The 19,569-nt window shown below is 51.6% G+C and overlaps 1 long non-coding RNA gene across 1 annotated transcript in view; it reads left to right on the top strand.

The window, feature by feature from the left end:
• The window catches only part of LOC147729096 (uncharacterized), a 31,866-nt gene extending 16,170 nt beyond the window's left edge, over positions 1-15,696 (top strand). Inside the window, exon 2 of the long non-coding RNA XR_015309181.1 lies at positions 15,010-15,696. This is a non-coding gene — a long non-coding RNA (uncharacterized LOC147729096). The remainder of the gene's footprint in view (positions 1-15,009) is intronic.
• The last annotated feature ends 3,873 nt before the right edge of the window (positions 15,697-19,569 follow it).

Below are 19,569 nucleotides of genomic sequence, written 5' to 3'. Positions count from 1 at the left end.
TGGCCTCAGCTTCTTCAGGGCCCAAACCACAGCAAAGGCCTCCCTCTCAATAGCTGACCAATTCTTCTCTCTGGGGGTCAGCCTTCTGCTTATAAAAGCAATGGGCTGATCCTGACCATCAAAATTCAGTTGAGAAAGAACAGCTCCCACACCCAACTCAGAAGCATCTGTTTGGACAATGAATGGTTTGGAGTAGTCTGGACTCTTAAGGATAGGTGCTGTGCACATGGCCTGCTTTAGGTCATCGAATGCTTTTTGACAGCCTGCTGTCCACTGAACCTTTTTTGGCATTTTCTTACTTGTCAGTTCATTTAATGGTGTCACAATGGAACCATAGTTCCTGACAAACTTTCTGTAGTATCCAGTCAGGCCCAAGAAAGCTCGAACCTGAGTCTGGGTGGTTGGAGGAGCCCAGTCCCTGATTGACTGTATTTTGCTCTCCAGTGGCTGAACCTGGCCCCCACCTACAAGGTGGCCCAGGTATACAACCTGTGTCTGCCCTATCTGGCACTTGGTGGCCTTGATAGTGAGGCCTGCTGCTTGCAGAGCCTCTAACACTTTCCTCAGGTGGACCAGGTGATCCTCCCAGGTGGAGCTAAAGACAGCAATATCATCTAGATATGCTGCACAGAAGCCATCCAGCCCAGTAAGGACTTGATTCACCAACCTTTGGAAGGTGGCAGGTGCATTTTTCAGACCAAAGGGCATTACCACAAATTGATAATGCCCACCAGGGGTTGAAAATGCTGTTTTGGGTTTGGCATCCTCAGCTAACCTGATTTGCCAATACCCAGCTGTTAAGTCAAATGTACTTAAGTAGTTGGCAGAAGCCAATCTATCTATAAGTTCATCTGCCCTTGGTATTGGATGGGCATCAGTCTTAGTGACTGCATTGAGACCCCTGTAGTCTACGCAAAACCTCATCTCTCTCTTACCATCTTGGGTGTGAGGCTTTGGCACTAGAACTACTGGACTAGCCCAAGGGCTATCTGAGGGTTCAATGACTCCCAATTCCAACATTTTCTGCACTTCAGTTTTTATGCAGTCTCTAACATGATCAGGCTGCCTGTAGATTTTACTCTTGACTGGCAGGCTGTCACCAGTGTCAACCTCATGGGTACACCAATTGGTCTGACTGGGTGTCAGAGAGAACATATGTCTGAAAGACTGAAGAACCTGTTTACAGTCTTTCTGCTGATGTTCAGAGAGGCTGCCACAAAAGACAACACCATCTACTGACCCATCATCAGGATTCTGAGTGAGCAGGTCGGGGAGAGGGTCACTCTCTTCCTCCTGTCCCTCATCTATGGCCATGAGCAAGCTCATGTCCTTCCTGTCGACATATGCTTTGAGCCTGTTGACATGGAGTACCCTGTGGGGACTCCTGGGAGTTCCAAGGTCCACCAGGTAGGTGACCTCTCCCTTTTGCTCAAGAATTGTGTGGGGCCCAGACCATTTGTCTTTGAGTGCTGCTGGGGCCACTGGCTCCAACACCCACACTTTCTGTCCAGGCTGATAAACAGTCAGGACAGCCTTTTGGTCATGCCAAGCTTTTTGAAGTTCTTGACTGGCCTTAAGGTTTTCTGATGCCTTCTCCATATACTCAGCCATCCTGGAGCGGAGACCAAGTACATAGTCCATTATGTTGGTTGCAGGCTTTTTGAGAGGTCTCTCCCATCCTTCCTTCACCAAACACAAGGGGCCTCTCACAGGATGCCCATACAAAAGTTCAAAAGGGCTGTAGCCAACCCCCTTTTGTGGGACCTCTCTGTAAGCAAACAGAAGGCAGGGCATCAGGACATCCCATCTACGCCTGAGTGTTTCAGGTAGTCCATGAATCATCCCTTTTAGGGTCCTGTTGAACCTTTCAACAAGCCCATTGCATTGTGGGTGATAGGGTGTAGTGAATTTGTAATTGACACCACACTCCTTCCACATAGCAGTTAAATAGCTTGACATGAAGTTTGCACCTCTGTCAGAGACAACCTCCTTAGGGAAGCCCACTCTGGAGAACACTCCAACTAGGGCCCTTGCCACCACAGGGGCTGTGGTGGTCCTAAGTGGAATAGCTTCAGGATACCTGGTGGCATGATCCACTACCACCAGTATAAACTTGTGCCCTGATGCTGTCTGGGGTTCCATTGGACCAACAATGTCAATCCCCACTCTTTCAAAGGGCACCCCCACCACAGGCATTGGTATAAGGGGGGCCTTTGTTGTGCCACCTGACTTACCACTGGCTTGGCAAGTGACACAGGAGCGACAAAACTCCTTGGTATCCTCATTCATGTGAGGCCAGTGAAAGTGTGAGACAAGCCTGTCCCAAGTCTTTGTCTGGCCTAAGTGTCCTGCTAAGGGAATCTCATGGGCCAAGGTAAGTAGGAAACCTCTCTGAGACAAGGGTACAACCAGCCTCCTGGTCATGCCAGGCTTGGGGTCTCTTGACTCAGTGTACAGGAGTCCATCTTCCCAGTATACCTTGTGGGTACCTGTGGCGTTCCCAGCAGCCTCAGCAGCAGCCTGCTGTCTGAGGGGTTCAAGAGAAGGGCAGCCTAACTGGTCCTTCCCCAGGTCTTCCCTTGAGGGTCCCCCTGAACCCAAGAATTCAACTTGATCAAGTTCAAACTCTCTAGGCTCAGTTTCCCTCAATTCCTGCAGGTCAGCCTCCTCTGAGACTTGATCCACAACCTGGGGCAAGGGGGAAGGCACAGCCTTAACCCTACTGCTCTTTTTCTTGGAAGGTGTCTGGTCCATTGTTCCAGGATCCAGCACCTGTTCAGTGGGGCATCTTCTGGCCTGTGACCTAGTCACAGCAAACACATGTGCTGGCAAACCTAACATTTCCAGATGAGTCCTCTGCTCCACTTCTGACCATTGTGATGACTCCAAATCATTGCCCAACAAACAATCCACTGGGAGGTCTGAACTAACTACAACCTTCTTTTGGCCAGTTACCCCTCCCCAGGAGAAAGCTACAATTGCCATACTATGATTGGTAGTGACATTGCTTGCATTGGTCACCAGGAATTCTGTACCTGGCATGATCTGTCCAGGGTCCACAAAGCTAGGTGTCACCATTGTGACACTGGCACAAGTGTCCCTATAGGCCTGAGCCATTTTTCCATTAATAAAAGGTGTCTGTCTGTATTTGCCCAAAGTATTGGGACTTATGTCAGGGGACATATCCACATCCCCTGTACAAACAAGGACAGCCTGAGTGAGTGTACCAACTAAGTTGTCACACCCCTCAGAACCCAGGGTTAACCCTACTAAACCCTTGGGAGGTGCACTACCACTGCTGGCTGTACTAGGGGGCACAGGTGCCTTAGGGGCTGCAGTGGCAGGAGTCTGCCCTCCTCCTTTCTTGGTGCACTCACTAAACCAGTGAGTTTTACTTTTGCAGTATTGGCACCACCTTTTAGATTGGCCTTCTTTCTTCTTTTGGGGAGCCTGACCCCCACCCTCTTTGGGTTGTTGGGGACCTGTCGAAGACTTCTGGTCATTTTGTTCCCCCTTAGAATCTTTACCCTTCTGGTCTGCTTTCTTCTGACCACCTTGATTCTGGCCCTGGTTCTGTTTAACTCTTGTTCTAACCCATCTGTCTGCCTTCTTTCCCAATTCTTGGGGAGAGGTCAGATCTGAGTCAACAAGATGCTGATGCAACAACTGGTTCTGACAATTGTTTAAAATTTGCTCTCTCATCATCAAATTGTACAATCCTTTATAATCAGTAACCTTACTGCCCAGCAACCAGCCCTCAAAAGCCTTAGTGGCACAATCTACAAAGTCAGCCCAATCTTGAGACTGAGTTTTCTGGGTATCCCTGAACAGCACCCTGTACTGCTCAGTGGTTAGGCCAAACCCATCAACCAGTGCATTTTTCAAGACTTGGTAATCATTAGCATCCTCTACCCTTGTGGTGAGGAGCTTGTCTCTTCCTTTACCCTCAAAGGAGAGCCACAAGATAGCTGCCCACTGACTTGGGGGAACACCTTGCACAGTGCAGGCCCTCTCCAAAGCAGTAATCCATTTGTGGATGTCATCCCCTTGTTTAAAGGGGGGCACTATCTTACCAAGGTGTTTTGTATCAAAACTCCTTTCCCTATTGCTAGGTACAATGCTGCCACCAGTGGGGACTGCCCCACTCAATTGTTGCTCTCTAGCAAAGGCAAGCCTTTCTTTGGCCAGGGCAAGTTCTTCCCTTTCAATCCTCAGATTGGCTGCCTTTTCCTTAGCTTCATACATTCTCCTCTGGGGAGATGTCATTCCCCTTTGAGAGGAACGTTGAGAGCCATTGGTATGAAGGGATCTGATAGAGCCTCTTGATAGAGATCTATCTCGTCCATTCCCAATGTTAAGCTGACCTGAGAGTGGCCCCAAGGGTCCCCTAGTGCCCATCTCATGTCTGCTTAAGTTGGACCTGGTTAGTCTGTTGACTTCTACCTGTTCCTTTTCTGCCTCATCCCCTGATACCAAATCATCATCCTCATCATCAGCATCATCTGCTTCCTGAAGAGGATGGTCCTGGGCATCAAAGGGACCCTGTAAGGAGGGCATGTTGCCATCTGAATTAGAAGGGTCTGGGTTACCAGCCCTCCTTGCATCATGAGTCTCTAAGAGACCAATCAGAAAGGCAGTTGTGGGGTTAGACCCCTGCTTAATCTTCCTAGAGGTACACACTTGTCGTAACTCATGGAAGCTAAGCGCAGTATATCTTGAAGGGATGACCTGTGGAGGGTCAACTGACACAAGGGGAACCTCAGTGTTTCCTCCTTTGTCCGACATACTGTTTCTAGTGTGGTGTAAGTGATGCACCTACCTACACTATGTGTTTACCTACTGGTCCCTTGCTAGAGTTGTAGCCAAGGTGTGCTAAGCCTTGAGGAGCTACAACAGCTGGTTCAGTAGAACTCAGAGTATTCTAAGCTTTAGTTATATGTACCTAACAGTACTTATGTGATCTTTCAGCAAGATATTCTTAGGATACGTGTGGTAAAACAACAGCAAGCTCAAATCCCAACCGCTGCTCACCAATGTGAGGAGGTGGCCTGATATGCAGTGGTCACTATTCTAGTGCCCACTATGTATCAGTCCAGCAACCCTTATTGATGATTGGTTGTAAGTCAACCTTATAGACCAGCTATCCTAGTAGCATGGATACGAGCAGTCTAAGGCTAAAGACTCGAGAGGGCGTGTTAAGCCAGCTGTTTACCACACATATACCCCTTGAATACCCAGTGAAAGGACACCACACAAGTGTTATGAAAATAAACAGTTATTTATTTAAAGATCACAACAGCCCTGTACTCTTTATGAGGACAGGGTACTAAGCACAAACCAAAACTCTTACAAAAATACTTAAGTTAGCACAGTATATACAAATGCCCGAGGGGCACGGAAAACCATATACTCTGAAAGTGGAATGCGAAATTCCTAGCAGGTAAGTACAGTACTAATAGCTTTTGGAATCGCTAGGACTTGACTAGGGAATCGTTAGATTACTTCTAGGAGGCCTAGGGGACTCGGGTGCAGTGGGTGCCCTCTCACGCGAGATGCGGGACAAAAGTCTATGGTAGCTAGGAAATAGAAAGTTAGTGTTCTCGGGCGAACCCGACCTGGTAGGGAGAAAACGAAAGTAGATTCTGACCCTTGGATAGTGAGGCTATGCTGGGGCACCGAAATGCCGAAGTTACCTAGCCCAGGGGCTGCAGCTGCATAGGTCTGAAAAGACGTCGGGAATCCTCGTAGACGGACCAGGAGCCGGAAGAAAAGATGCTGGCCGGTGACCAGTGAAGAAAGTTCAGTCGGATCCAAGCCTGGATCTTGAAGATAGATGACACCTGAAAGCAGAGGGGACCAAGTTCGAGACTACTAGCCAGTAGTCAGTGGGCACCAGGAGGGCACCGGATGGTAGCCACCTCGACAAGGTGGGTGGGTGACGCTGTAGCTCGAAGATCTCACGGACCAGGAGGCGTTGTCGGCGACCAGGATGGAGGATCGAGCTGTCCCACGAAGATAGAAGCTGTCGGCGTCGCTGGACCCAGGATTGGGCAACAAAGCCTTGGCAAATTCAAGCCCACGCGGTGGACCTAAAATGGCGTCTGGAGTGGACCAGGAGGGTCCGGGGTGCCTCTCTCGAAGAAGGAAGCAAGGGCCAGCCTGGAGCAACCAGACCAGCAGAAGAGATGTCGTCGGGCGTCGTTCAGAAGGCCACAAGCCAGCCGGCTAGTAGCCAAACAACGCGGTGCACCGCAAACAGCAGAAGGGCCCCACGCCGATCGTGGAGATGCAGGGAGGCTGATCTTGGGTGCTGGAGCTGCGCAGGGTTGGGGCTTCTCGGACCCCAAAGCACTCACCAGTGGAAGACTCGGTGGGCTTGCAATAAAGATGTCGTGCAGTCTTGGCGATCGTCGGTCCCTTGAGGTCTCGTCACACTCACGGTTCTCAGCTTTGCTGTAGAGGTGAGTAGAGGTCAGAGGTGCCAGGGAAGCCGGGTCTCGTCGTGCTGGGTCGTCGGATTCGTGATGAGGGACTTGCAGCAGACCGCAGTGTTCTTTAGGATGGTGCCTGCGGATGCAGGGTGACTACTCCTTAGCCACAAGGGAGAATCTTGAAGAAGAAATCGTGAAGTCCTTTCGAAGAAAGTGGTATCTTGATTCCAAAGATGATCTAATTTTAACAGGGGGCCCGCTCCCATCTTTATACTAAAAAAGGGGGCTGACCCGGTGACTAGGTCCTGCCTATGGGTGGGACTAGGTGGGGGGTGGTTACACCCCTCAGCCCTGCCGGACTTCCCCAGGCCAGGGGCTGGTGTGCCCCTGGAACTGGTTCAGACCGGCCTATGCGTAGTGAGCACCGGGGTGCCACTCAGCAGTCACCTTCCTGTAAAGCCCTGCCTACCCAGGATACACAAAACCATGTCTGGGACGGTGCTAGCACCGCCCCTGACAGGAAACCCTTTGTCCAGGCTCCCCTCACTGGAAGGACTCCCAGCTGCAGGGGGTCAGACTCGTGTCTGTGGTGGCAGCATCCATTTTGTGGAGCTGAGGCTTCAGTTAACTTTAACCGGGGTTCACAGTTACATACATGTCGTGTCCCTCTAGAAGGGTGGAATGCTAACCCCGTCGCCAGAATTGGCGAGGGGTTAGTATTCCAATTCGTATGACACCTTACTCGACATGTTTTGATAAAGCAATACCAAAGATAGCATTTAACCGCGAGGATTATAATGCACTTAAGAGTATATGGTATGCGATATCATGGAACAGCTATTAGGACTTGATTCCGCAAGCTGCAGACAGGCTCAGCTCATGCCAGAGCACCATCTCACACGATTCCAAGCACTCTGCCTTCAGGATTGTCAAGGCCTGCCATAGGAGTGACTGATAGGAATCTGTGTGTCCATTTTAGGGTTAGGTATAGGTATACTACACCTACAGCAAAGGGTGATTACACGACTTTGCCCCAGCTGTCATGCAGCCAGTTGTGTCAAATTTAGGAGGCCAGCCAGGGGTGGCACAATACGTGCTGCAGCCCCTGGCAGCCCTGGGTACACCTATGCCCTGAGTTACAGGGTCTGATAAGGTGGCCCAGTACCAATTGGTAGATGCACCTAGGGTACATGAGGTAATTTAGAAAGAGAACAGCCAGGCTGTGGGTCTGATTGGCAGGCCCACAGCCAGAGAAAGTCGTAAACCAGTGAAACAAAAGCAAAAAATCTGGGTGATCATAGGATTGCAGACCCTACTCTCCTACACAAGTACGCACAAAAAGACCAGCACCCGGTTTGCAACCTCTGCCTACCGGTAGAACACAGAAGCGAGGACTGCAACGCCTGCGCCGTCTTCGCCCAGAAGACCCTCCGGGTGAGGAAGAGACAGAGGGTAGCACACGCCGCCCTCGGAGGAAAATCCCCGACGCCATCGCTGTACGAGCTGGGGATGTCCTCAGAGGAGGAGGACAACGCTGCCGCCGAAGACGACGGCTACACGGTTGTAGAGACCGATTACAAGAAGACACCTGATAAGGTAGGAGACTCGACGTCCCATAAGAACACGAGGGACCCTGAGTCTCGAAAGCACGAGGCCAAGAGCCCGAAGGCGCCGACGCAGCGACATCTGCCGTCCGCGACCACAAGCAGGCCCAGCGGATCCTCGGAGAAGGAGTCCCTGGCGCCGAAGGCTGTTGACCAGCAGAAAGCGTCGAAGATCGTCGCCGAAAAGGAACGATCGACGTCGAGGGAGAAAGACCCTAAAGCCTCGGCAACGTCCAAGGACCCGAAAGCCAGTTCGACGTCGACGCCGAAGATCTCGATGCCGAGCCAGACGCCGAAGAGAGGAGCCGAACGTTCCGAAGCCAAAAACGCGGCCAAGGTGGAAAGGAAAAGACGTCGGCTGGAAGCCGAGATGGCAAGCCTCTTGCAGCGGAGAAAGGAGGTCGCCGCCGAGATGAGTGCCTTCACGATTCCACACAAGACCAAGCACGCCGTGCTAGATCTGGTCGAGGAGGAAGAGGAGCAGGTCGACGACCATGTCCCTAGCGACGAGATGGTCGACGACCGGGAAGCTGAAGAGAATCCCTACGAGGATTACAGCTACGAGGATGAAGAGGGCAGTAGAGTGGACGACGAGTCGGTCACCTCTGACCCACGCGAGGAGGACTACCTAGATGTCGACACCGAGAGCCCGGAGGAGGCGGTCGACTTGTACCCCTCGAGACCGTCGCCGCCGGACGACATCGGGGCATACAACTCAGCGATACAATCTGCCGCGACTGCATTCAAGTTAAAGCTCGACGACGAAAAGCAGAAAGCAGACTTCCTGCTAGAGACATTGCTCCCAACACAAACAAGAAGCCAGTTCCTCCCAATGCTCGAGAGCGTCTTGGCGCAGGGAAAGGAAGCGCTCAAAGAGCCCGCAACATGCAAGGCAGTAACTCCCAGAACAGAGAAAAAATACAAGCACTCCTCGAAGGACCCGGCCTACATTCGAGGCGAGGTCTCCGCTGACTCCATTATCACGGCCACAGCTAGGAAGAGGGCGAGCGTATCTACTACCTCGGGCCCACCGCCGGATAAGGAGAGCAAGAGGATGGATCTGGTGGGGAGAAGGATCGAGCGAAATGCCGCGACCCACTGGCGCATGGCTAACTCAAACGCCCTGTTAAACAGGCACATGTACCAAATCATGGAGGGGCTGGGGCACTTGGTGAAGGACCTACCCCAGGAGGCCAGGCAGAAGGCCGAAAAATTGATCGAAGAGGGGAAGAACGCGGCAAATTCTTGCCTTAAGACGGCCCTGGACGGAGCAGACACCGCCAGCAGGCTAATGATGATGGGTGTCACGGAGAGGAGACACGCCTGGCTCAGAATCTCAGGGTTCAAACCCGAGGTGCAACACAGTATCCTGAACACACCGTTCAACGGCGAAACACTTCTCGGAGCAACGGTTGATGACAAACTATGCCAACTCAAAAAAGATAACGAGACTGCAAGATCCATGGGGGCATTGCAGTTCAGAGGCAACAGAATTGGCACCCCGGCGCGGAGGCCCGGCGGGAGAGGTGGAAACCAGCCAGGTACATCGCACCAGGCCTTCCAGCAGACACACCAGGCAGACTCGCAGGCTCAGCAAGGTCACCAGAAGCAGTCCTGGCAATACCAACCAAGGGGTCAGTCCTTTCGAGGGAGAAATGGACGTGGCCAGAATAGAAGAGGAGGCCAGCAGCCCACCTCGAAGTGACTTCACACTCCCCCGGGTGCCCGACCACAGAAAAGATCCCAGGGGGGCACCGCGTACAAAGGGGTCAGGACAATCTAATGACCTACGACCACATGACACCAGTGGGAGGAAGATTAAAGTTCTATCTCCAGGAATGGAGAGAAATAACATCAGACAAATGGATCCTAAACATCATTCAATTCGGATACTGCTTGGAGTTGGAGAAAAAAACCAACAAACAGAAAACCAAGGGGGAAGCCACCAGCAAAAGAACAGCTGGCGAGACTTCAGGAAGAAGTGCAAGAACTTCTACAAAAAAAGGCCATAGAAAGAGTTCCCTTCAGGGAAAGGAACAAGGGAATATACTCCACGTACTTCCTAGTACCAAAGGTCGACGACAAAATGAGACCCATCCTAGACCTGAGGTTCCTCAACAAATTCATAAGAACACAAAAGTTCAAAATGACCTCCTTGCAGGAGGTGCTGCCGCAGTTGCAGGTCGGAGACTTCATGGTCACGATAGACCTCAAGGACGCCTACTTACACATACCGATGAACGACAAGCACAAGCATATGCTCAGGTTCGCTATCGGAGGAGGCCACTACCAGTTCACAACGCTGGCCTTCGGACTGAAATCAGCACCGAGGGTATTCACGAAGTGCCTCGCGGCCGTCGCAGCGCACTTACGAAGACAGGGGGTACACGTATACCCTTACCTCGACGACTGGCTGGTGAAAGCAAGCTCGTACCAGAAGTGCAAGCAGCATGCACATACAGTGACGACCACACTCATAAACTTGGGGTTCTCCGTCCATTGGAAGAAATCATCAATGGAGCCGGAGCAAGTGAAGATCTTCCAGGGGGCAGAGATCAACACCGTACAGGGCAAAGTGTTCCCCAGCGAGAAGAGAGCAAGGGCACTGGTCAAGGAAACTCGCCTATACTGGAAGGGGCAAGCTCGGACAGTGAGGACTGCGAGCAAGATCATGGGAATGATGGCATCATGCATCCACCTAGTGCCGAATGTGCAGCTCCACATGAGACCCATGCAAGAATGGCTGCAGGAACAATGGTCACAGGCTTCGGGCAGTTGGGAGGATCTTGTGGTGGTGACGCACGCAGTGCAGAAGGAGATGGCATGGTGGACCCTGGAGAACCTAACAAGGGGGCAGCCTCTTACACTCCCAACTCCGACAGTGACTATCACCACGGACGCATCCCTGAAGGGATGGGGGGCTCACATGGAGGAACTCAAAGTGAGGGGTCTTTGGACGCCAGCAGATGCAACAAAGCACATCAATTACCTAGAACTGAAGACAATCTTCCTTGCACTGAAAGCCTTCCAGACAAGACTGTACAGGCAGAGGGTGTTGCTACAGACAGACAACACCACGGCGATGTTCTACATCAACAAACAGGGTGGAACACAGTCGACAACGCTTTCGACGCTGGCGCAGGAGATATGGAGGTGGGCCATCCCTCTCCAGATAGACTTGCTAGCCATACACCTACCAGGCAAGGAGAACATTCAAGCAGACTGGCTGAGCAGACAGACCTCGGCATCCCATGAGTGGGAGCTCAATGCTCAGACGAGAAGGCTGTTCAACAGGTGGGGGACACCATCAGTGGACCTGTTTGCAACACGCCAGAATGCGAAATGCCGAAACTTCGCATCCAGACAACACGAAGAAGGGTCCCTTGGGAATGCCCTATGGATAGATTAGTCCAGGAAATTTGCATACGCTTTTCCCCCGATACCGCTGATACAGTGCTGAGCAAGTGCAGGGTGAGCACCATGACCCTGATACTGGTCGCGCCGCAGTGGGCGAGGCAGACTTGGTACTCGCAGATCACAATCCACAATGACAGGGTGGTGATGAGGACCGACCCACACTTCATGCCGAAGGTGGTGTCCAGGTTCCACATGAACCAGTCCATACAGATACCGAGTTTTTCCAACTCTGCCACAAAAGGGCAGGAGAAGAACTGGCAGAGGGGGCACGCGCCCACTCCACTAGGAAGAAGGGGGCTACAATAGCCTTCCTAGCCAATACACCCATACAAGACCTATGCCTGGCGGCAACATGGGCTTCGGTGCACACATTCACAAAGCACTATTGCGTGGATGTTTAGATGAACAAGGAAGCACAAGTCGGACAAAGGGTGCTCCAGCATATATTCAGAAACCAGAGCTCATCTTCCACCCAGCCACCACGGAAGTGAGAAACCGCTACGAAATCTATGCACAGCATAGTGAATCAAGAAAGATTCACACTGCAAAACGAATAGTTTCTTACCTGTCGGTGTAGTTTTGCAGCTTGAAGATCTTTCTGGATTCACTAGCGACCCACCCACCTCCGCCAGAAAGATGAGGCTGGAGAGAGAAGAGGTGGTCAAAAAAAAAAAGGTGATGGGAGGAGAAGAAGTAACAGAATATAAGGACAAGTGGTAAAGAAATTATCACCTTGAATAGAACATTGCCATTGCTTCGGAAAAGAAGGAAACACGGAAAAAAGAATCCGAAGATGGCGCCCAAGAGTGGGAGCTTCCGCAGAAAGCATGCCGACGTCACCGGAAATGCGCCCGAGGAGGTGTGACGCCGACGCCCACAAGGGCTACCAAAAAAAAAAAACAAAGAAAAGACTACGAATCCGGACCCAACCACAAGACCGCGGAATATGCACAGCATAGTGAATCCAGAAAGATCTTCAAGCTGCAAAACTACACCGACAGGTAAACTATTCGTTTTCCTGATGCTTGTCGTGCCTGGGGGGTTCTTCAGTGGTGCGATGGCATCGGCGCAGTTGGTGATCCACTGTGTGAGTTTGTGGGCTGCGTTGTTGGTGTCACCGGTGTTGGCTGGTGGGTTCCGGCTCAGCGATGAGGAGCTGGTCTGTGGTGATTTTGCTCCAGCCTCTGCGGGGGATATGTTGCGTGCGGTGGTGGGATGTGTTCTTTTTGAAGGTGAAGTGGAGGCATCTGTGGTCGGTCCAGTGTAGTCCGGTGAAGTGGCTGAAGGAGAAGTGGTTGCTGGTGGAGAAGGTGGGGTTGAGCATGTGGCCAGTGATGTGGGTGGGGGTGTTCACTGGTTGCTCGAGTCTGAGGTTGTCTAGCAAGGTGGTGGTGGTGGTGGTGGTGGTGTTGTTGTTGCTGGTTTTCTCTAGGTAAAAGTTCAGGTCCCCTAGGAGGATGTATTCTGGTTAGGCGAGGGTGTACGGACTGAAAGTCGGTGATGGTTTCGCTGAATTGTGTGCTTGGGCCCGGGGGTCTGTAGACGAGCGTTACTCTAAGGGTGGTCTTTGAGGTCGGTGTGATTCTGGAAGTGTAGGTGTTAGGCGGCGGAGAGGGTCTTTGGCGTCTGTCGTGATGTTGATGGTGTTCCTGTAGACTATGGCGATTCCTCCTCCGGTTTGGTTGACGTGGTCCTTCCGGGTGATCTTGTAGCTGTCCGGGATGGCTATGGCGATGTCTGAGGCTGAGGAGGCGTTCATCCAGGTTTCCGTGAGGAAGGTGACGTCCGGAGCTGTTGTCGAGGAGGTCCAACAGTTCGGCGTGCTTGTGGGCGGAGCGTGTGTTGAGGAGGATGCACTTGACGTGGTTGTTGTCACGAGGTCCGGTGGGTGGTCTGCAGGTTCAGAGGCAGGTGCATTTTCAGGCTTGACAGGTGAACAGTCAGTGGGTTCTCTTTGGGGTGGCTCGATAGCAGGCGGGTGTTCCGTCGGTGTTGAGTGCGTGGAGGGAGACAGTCGTATCTCAGCTGGGTTCACTGGCGGGGGCCAGGGATTCTGCCGCTGGGCGCGGACGGCCGCAGACGGGCTTGCCTTCGGCACGTCTGCTGCGCAGCCTCCATATGAGGGGCAGAGGGAGGGAGGAGCAGCTGGGAGGTGGGAGCGGGTCAGCCAATGGAATTAAAGAGGGTGGACCGCAGGGACACAGCGGCGGGAAAGGAAACGGCGAAGGCAAAGGGGACAGAAGAAAAAGGGGCACAGGGGTCAACACAAACACTGCAAAACAAGAGCAGGGGTACAGGAAGAGACAGGGTGGCACAGGGGTCAATACAATCACCGCAAAAACAGGAGCCAGGGGTACAGGAAGAGAAAGGTGGCACATGGGTTAATACAGTCAAGAGGATACAGGAGACAGGCAATACCGTGGAAGCCGAGGAACAGGTGGCTAACTCGGCCAGCAGTGGCGGCAGATACAGGACACACAGGGGGCTGCGTGGCGGTGAGGGGAGCGACCTGCCTGCCAGGTGACAGGGTCATGGGTCGCTCCAAAACCTCACTTCACTAGAAAGGAAGGAGAAACTCTAGCATTAATGGCCTATGTGCTAATGGACACTATGTGCTGCAGCAACATGGGTATCAAAACACCCTCACCAAACATTACTGTGTAGGCATATAAAGGTAATTCAAAGTCTTCCTCTTACCACAACCTCCTCAATAATTGAGAAACTCCTACATAATCTAATGAACAGCATGTGAATCCAGAACAGGATTCACGCTGCAAAACAAAATGGTTACTTACCAGGAGTAGTTTTGCAGCTTGAGTGTTCTGGATTCACATGTGACCCGCCCAGTCTCCCCTACAAGAAATATTAGCAGGTGGGGAACCATAACTAACATTTCTCTAAAGTACCTTCTAAAAGACTATAAGACTACAACACAAAAAAATGTGAAGATGGCTACTACGTGCAACCACTTCCAGTGTGCCGCCTGAAGTCACGCAGGGGACGTACCTAGCACCAAATGGTAGAGACTATTCCAGACCCAACCACTGGATGGCTGAATAATGCACAGCATGTGAATCCAGAAAACTCTTCAAGTTGCAAAACTACTACTGTAACCATTTCGTTTAAAAGGAAGTTTGGCAAACCTAGCCACTTATGGCAGAATAATACATGGCATGTGAAATCTAGAACAGCTTAGAGTATGAAAACTACTGATACATGTAAGTTAAGACGTTCCTGTATTTAATTTATTTAAAAATTGATGCGTGACAGTTTAGACTTTGTGTGACCAATTCATAAGAGCCTGATGTAGGCATTGCTCACTTATTATACTTCTGTTTGCTTATTAGTCATTCTTATGCAGATTTATGTATGATTGAATGATCGTCACATTGATGACTCAGCGTTTCGGATCCAGCAGTTGTGGTCCATTTTAAAAATAGATGTGTGCTTGATAAATAGGGACTGCATATCCTATACAAGTTGCTAAATTAATTTTCATTTTGTATGTACTAGCTACAGTAAGTGTTTTGTAAAATTTATTTTTCTATTTTTATTAGCACTTCGTCGATTAATAGAGCTGTACAAGTCGCAAACTCAATGCAGCGAGCAAGTGGCTCAGGATTCAAACCTTCATTTAAGAGTGGACTTCAACGAAGATTTTAAAAGGCTAAGCAGCAGCTGTGCTTGCGTTTCAAGATAATTTATTGGAATCTAGTCACCTCTCCATGCCTGCATCAGGAATTGAATGGAAATCCTGCTTTGTCCTTTTGTTTTGCTTTTTTAATATTTTAACATGATGGTCATTTTTCCTCTTTGTTTCAGAGGCATTTTAATGGTTATGTTGTATTATCTCTGGTTTTGTATTGTTGGCATAAGTCTAGCCCTGCTCTATACACCATTGAGATTTTGTTTTAATACTGCAATACTTAATGCAATGTTGTAGGCAGGATGTATTTTGGTAGCCACACTTAAAAATCTCTTCTGCCTTTAGGTCTCTACTTGTAAACAAACCTTAATGGGTTTGTAACGACAAGCTTTTGAATAAACTGCGTACATTTTAGAGAATTCATTCTTGCATTTTTCTGAATACGAATGACCGTTTAGTCTAAATGTTTATAAGGCCGCTACATGAAGTACTTGCACATTGTCATGTTTTTTTTTTTTATTTCTTGAGCTTCTGTACAGTGACTATTTAACTCGTTTTTGAACTTTGTAGAGGAAACAATAAAATTGGTAAATTACCATTTGTACATATGATCTAGTTTTTATTTGATGGTTTTTCATATTTCAAGTTGAAATTCACTAATTCTAGTGTAACTGTAGCCTTGTCTTGACGGCTGCAACTTTTTTGTTTGTTTGCAGTATAGGTGTTTATTTTATTAATACGCTTACAGAGCGCTAGAATCGACCCACGGGAGGGGTATTTCTGCGCTTAAACGGCACATGAAGGTGGTGTGGGACTCTGCAAGCTAACAGGTACAGAAAAGAGGAGTTTTTAGCAGCTTCCTGAATTGTAGGTGGTCTGCGCACTAGCATTAGGATTTTCATATTACTTTGTGGGTTGATATTATTGTAGTGTGAACTATGCATGGAAGTAAGACCACTGTCTGGGTCAATACAGAGAAAGGGAAATGTCTAGAGAAGGGAGGAAAGGATTTGTCACTTACATTTGACCATTAGCCACTGCTGCACTTGATCAATCACCGCAAAGCACCATTGGCAATCTGGTCCTGTTGAAAGTGTGAAAATGCCAGCTGGAACTGGTTGACACTTGGTACTCCAAAACCCTCCCCAACCGCAAACTTCAAAAGCAGGAAAGGAAATAAAATCTTCATCTGGACTTCCAAAGCAAAGGCATCACCTGGTTAGGCATGTAAAAGAATTGAGGGGAGTAAGACCAAACGTAAGCTACAGAAGCCAGGTGACAATTTAGCATGGACCTTGTTTCAGTCTTGCATGCCAGTTCCTGCAATCTCACACAGACTGCACTCTGCTCTACAGTAATACTTCCAGCCACCTGCTAACAAACTAGAAATTACACTCCTGAAAGCACACTGTGCAGGACTGCATGCTTTATTTAGTGTTGACCTCCCCAAATATCAATTTTGATACATTTCGTCACAAAAATGTCTTCACATATCGAAAAACATGTGCCCACAGATTCTAGCATATAGCAGGCACATGCATTGTAGTGTTAAGTGTGTATCGGAGGTGCACTGAAGTCTTCTTGGATGGGACAGCAGCAGAGGCTGGCAAGAAAAGAGACCCAATATTCCGCCATCTAGTGGTTGGAGTTTGGATAGTGCTTTGTATTTTTTATTTTTATTTTTTTGTTGTGGGAGTTTGAGAAACCTGATCCCTCTGGCTACAACCTCCATCGTGTGTGTGCAGGCTCTCAGATTATTATCTGAAAGAGACACGTTTGTGATAGATTCCTTACCTTAGAATATCCCCAGGCGTCAGGCTGGATCCGGAAATTTTTGCGTAGCAATACCCCTGCGCGTCGGTAGGCGTCGTCTGCGGCTCCGCGTCCGTCGTCGGCGTTGTGAGCGCCGGAATGACGTCGCCGGAGTACTTAGACGCCGCCCATGCGCGCTGACGTCGGTTCTTCTTTTTTCCGCGCCAGCTAGCGCAGATCCGGAAGAAGCTCTACCCCAGTCACTTTTTGACTAAACTTTTTTGATCTTTTGATCTCTCATTTTTGTCAAGTTCTCGACTCTATCGGTGCCAGGGATGCCCGGGTTCAAGCCTTGGTCGAAGTGCGATCGACTCATGTCGATCACGGACCCCCATTGCCGGTGCCTGAAGTGCTTAGGCCTCGACCACGACGATCGGACCTGCTCCGACTGCCGGGCCCTGACGTCGAAGGCTAGGCAGGAGCGGTCCCGCAAGCGACTCGAGCTGAGGCAGTCGGCCCCGCGTTGCTCCAGGTCCCGGTCCCACGGGAGGTCGAGGGACAGATCGCAAGGTCGGAGTCATCAAAGCTCCGGAAGTGGACACCGATCGTCTGGTTCTTTGTCCTCAGGTAAGAGGCATGAGAGGTTGGAGCGACGTCATCGTTCCTCCGACCTGCCCCGACGCTCGCACGATGCGGCCGAGGGCTCGGGCGACACCGCCCACGCGGCTCCGCGGGAGTCGCAAGCGTCGCCGCCTGCCCCACACCTTAGGGTCCCTGGGCACGGCGCGACGCCGGAGGAGGTCGAGAGATACCTCATGGCCATGAGGGCCCTCCCTCCTCAGTTGGTTCCCGTGGCGCCTTCGGGCCGATCGGTTCTGTCTGGAGGTCCTTCCGGGTCGGGCACTTCGGCCCCGACGCCGTCGGGTGCTTCGGCTCCGACGCCGCTGGCGACTTCGGTCTCGGTGCCGCAGGACCTCACCGGATCCGGGACCTCGCCGGTCGACCTTAAGACCTCGCCGTCCCTACAGGTGTCGTCCCCGGCATCCGCTGTGGCTGCCGCCCCCAATGTTTCCTGCGGTCCTACTCAGGCGCCGGAAGGGCACCGCTGGGCGCCGATTCCGACAGCCTTTGGGGAATTTTATCTCCACGAGGAGGCCCTGTCTGTTAATCCTGGTTTCCAGGACACAGGTGACGAGGAAAATTGGGAGGGGTCAGAGGACCCTCTGGCACTAGATTGCCAGTCACAGCAGGACTGGACATATGAGCTTGGGGAGGCGAGTGGTATTGACACATCGCCAGACACTGGATTTACCTCACCTCCGACTGTGGCTTCGGAGGCGGGTTCTACTTATAGCGTAGTGTTGACGAAGGCAGCTAAGGCCTTAAACCTTAAGCTCCCCGTCGCGGCCGTGAGGACTAATCTCCTCACTGAGGTCCTCAAACCGCAGTCAAGCTCCATGGAGCCCCTGCTGCCGTTCAATGAGGCCTTGTGTGAAGTTCTTGTGGGCACTTGGTCCAAGCCCGCCACAGGCCCGCCTGTGGATAGGGACGTGGCCAGACGCTACCGCCCGGCCCCGGGCGACCCATGCTTTTTGTCCACCCATCCCACCTCCGAGTCTGGTCATCCAGGCCTCAAACTCCCAGACCGCATTCCCGTCGGCCCCGCCCGACAGGGAATCCAAGAGATACGAACAGTTCGGGAAGAAGGTTTTCTCGTCTGTTAGCTTAGGGCTGCGGTCTGTGAATACCGCCAGTCTCTTGGGCCGCTACACCCACACTCTGTGGGACACGGTTGCGGAGGTGCTGCCACAATGCCCGGAGGAGGTCCAGGCTAAACTCGGCCAAGCCCTTGCGGACGGCCGAGATGCAGCACGCTTTTCTATCCGGTGTGGGCTGGATACAACGGACTCACTGGGCAGGGCGATGGCAACGACAGTGGCGGTTCGACGCCACGCCTGGTTGAGGTCCGCCAACTTCTCGGCCGATGTCCAGGCGACACTCCTGGACATGTTGTTTGATGGCCGTCGCCTCTTCGGCGACAAGGCAGACCATGCGCTGGAACGTTTCAAGGACTCAAGGGCTACGGCCAAGTCCTTGGGCCTAACGGCCCCACGCCAGCAATCGGGTGCCTTTCGCTCCTTTCGTGGCCACGGAAGGGGCGCCCCACCACGTACCGTCAGCCACGCACCGCAGAATGTCCAACAGCGCGGTGGCGGACGTGGAAACCGCCGTGGCGGTGGTCGGGGACCACGGCGAGGCCAGTCCACACCTCCCTCAGCAGCGCCTGCCTCAACCTTCCTAGTCCGAGTTTTCAGGCCCATGTGACGCCTGTGGGAGGCAGGGTTCGCCATCACCTCTCCCACTGGCGCACAGTCACTTCGGACAGGTGGGTGCTGCCGATTGTCTGAAGGGGCTACTCCCTCCCCTTCGAGGCATCCCCTCCATCCATGCCACCGCAATACCACCGTCTGTCGGGGGATCACTTGCAACTTCTGCAAGAGGAAGTCACGGCCCTCTTGGCCAAGAGGGCCATCGAGCACGTTCCTGGGCCAGAAGTAGGGTGTGGATGTTACTCCCACTACTTTCTGTTGCCCAAGAAGGGCAAAGGGGGCCTACGCCCTATCTTGGACCTGCGGAACGTCAACAGCTTCCTCCGGAAGAAGTTCAAGATGCTGACTTTGGCTCAGGTCCTGGCTGCCCTGGACCCGGGAGACTGGAT

Source organism: Lissotriton vulgaris, chromosome 2_2, assembly GCF_964263255.1.
Source record: "Lissotriton vulgaris chromosome 2_2, aLisVul1.2, whole genome shotgun sequence".
Classification (NCBI taxonomy): Eukaryota; Metazoa; Chordata; class Amphibia; order Caudata; family Salamandridae; genus Lissotriton; species Lissotriton vulgaris.
Note: the sequence above shows the minus strand (reverse complement) of the source record. Positions and strands in the feature narration are given on the sequence as shown.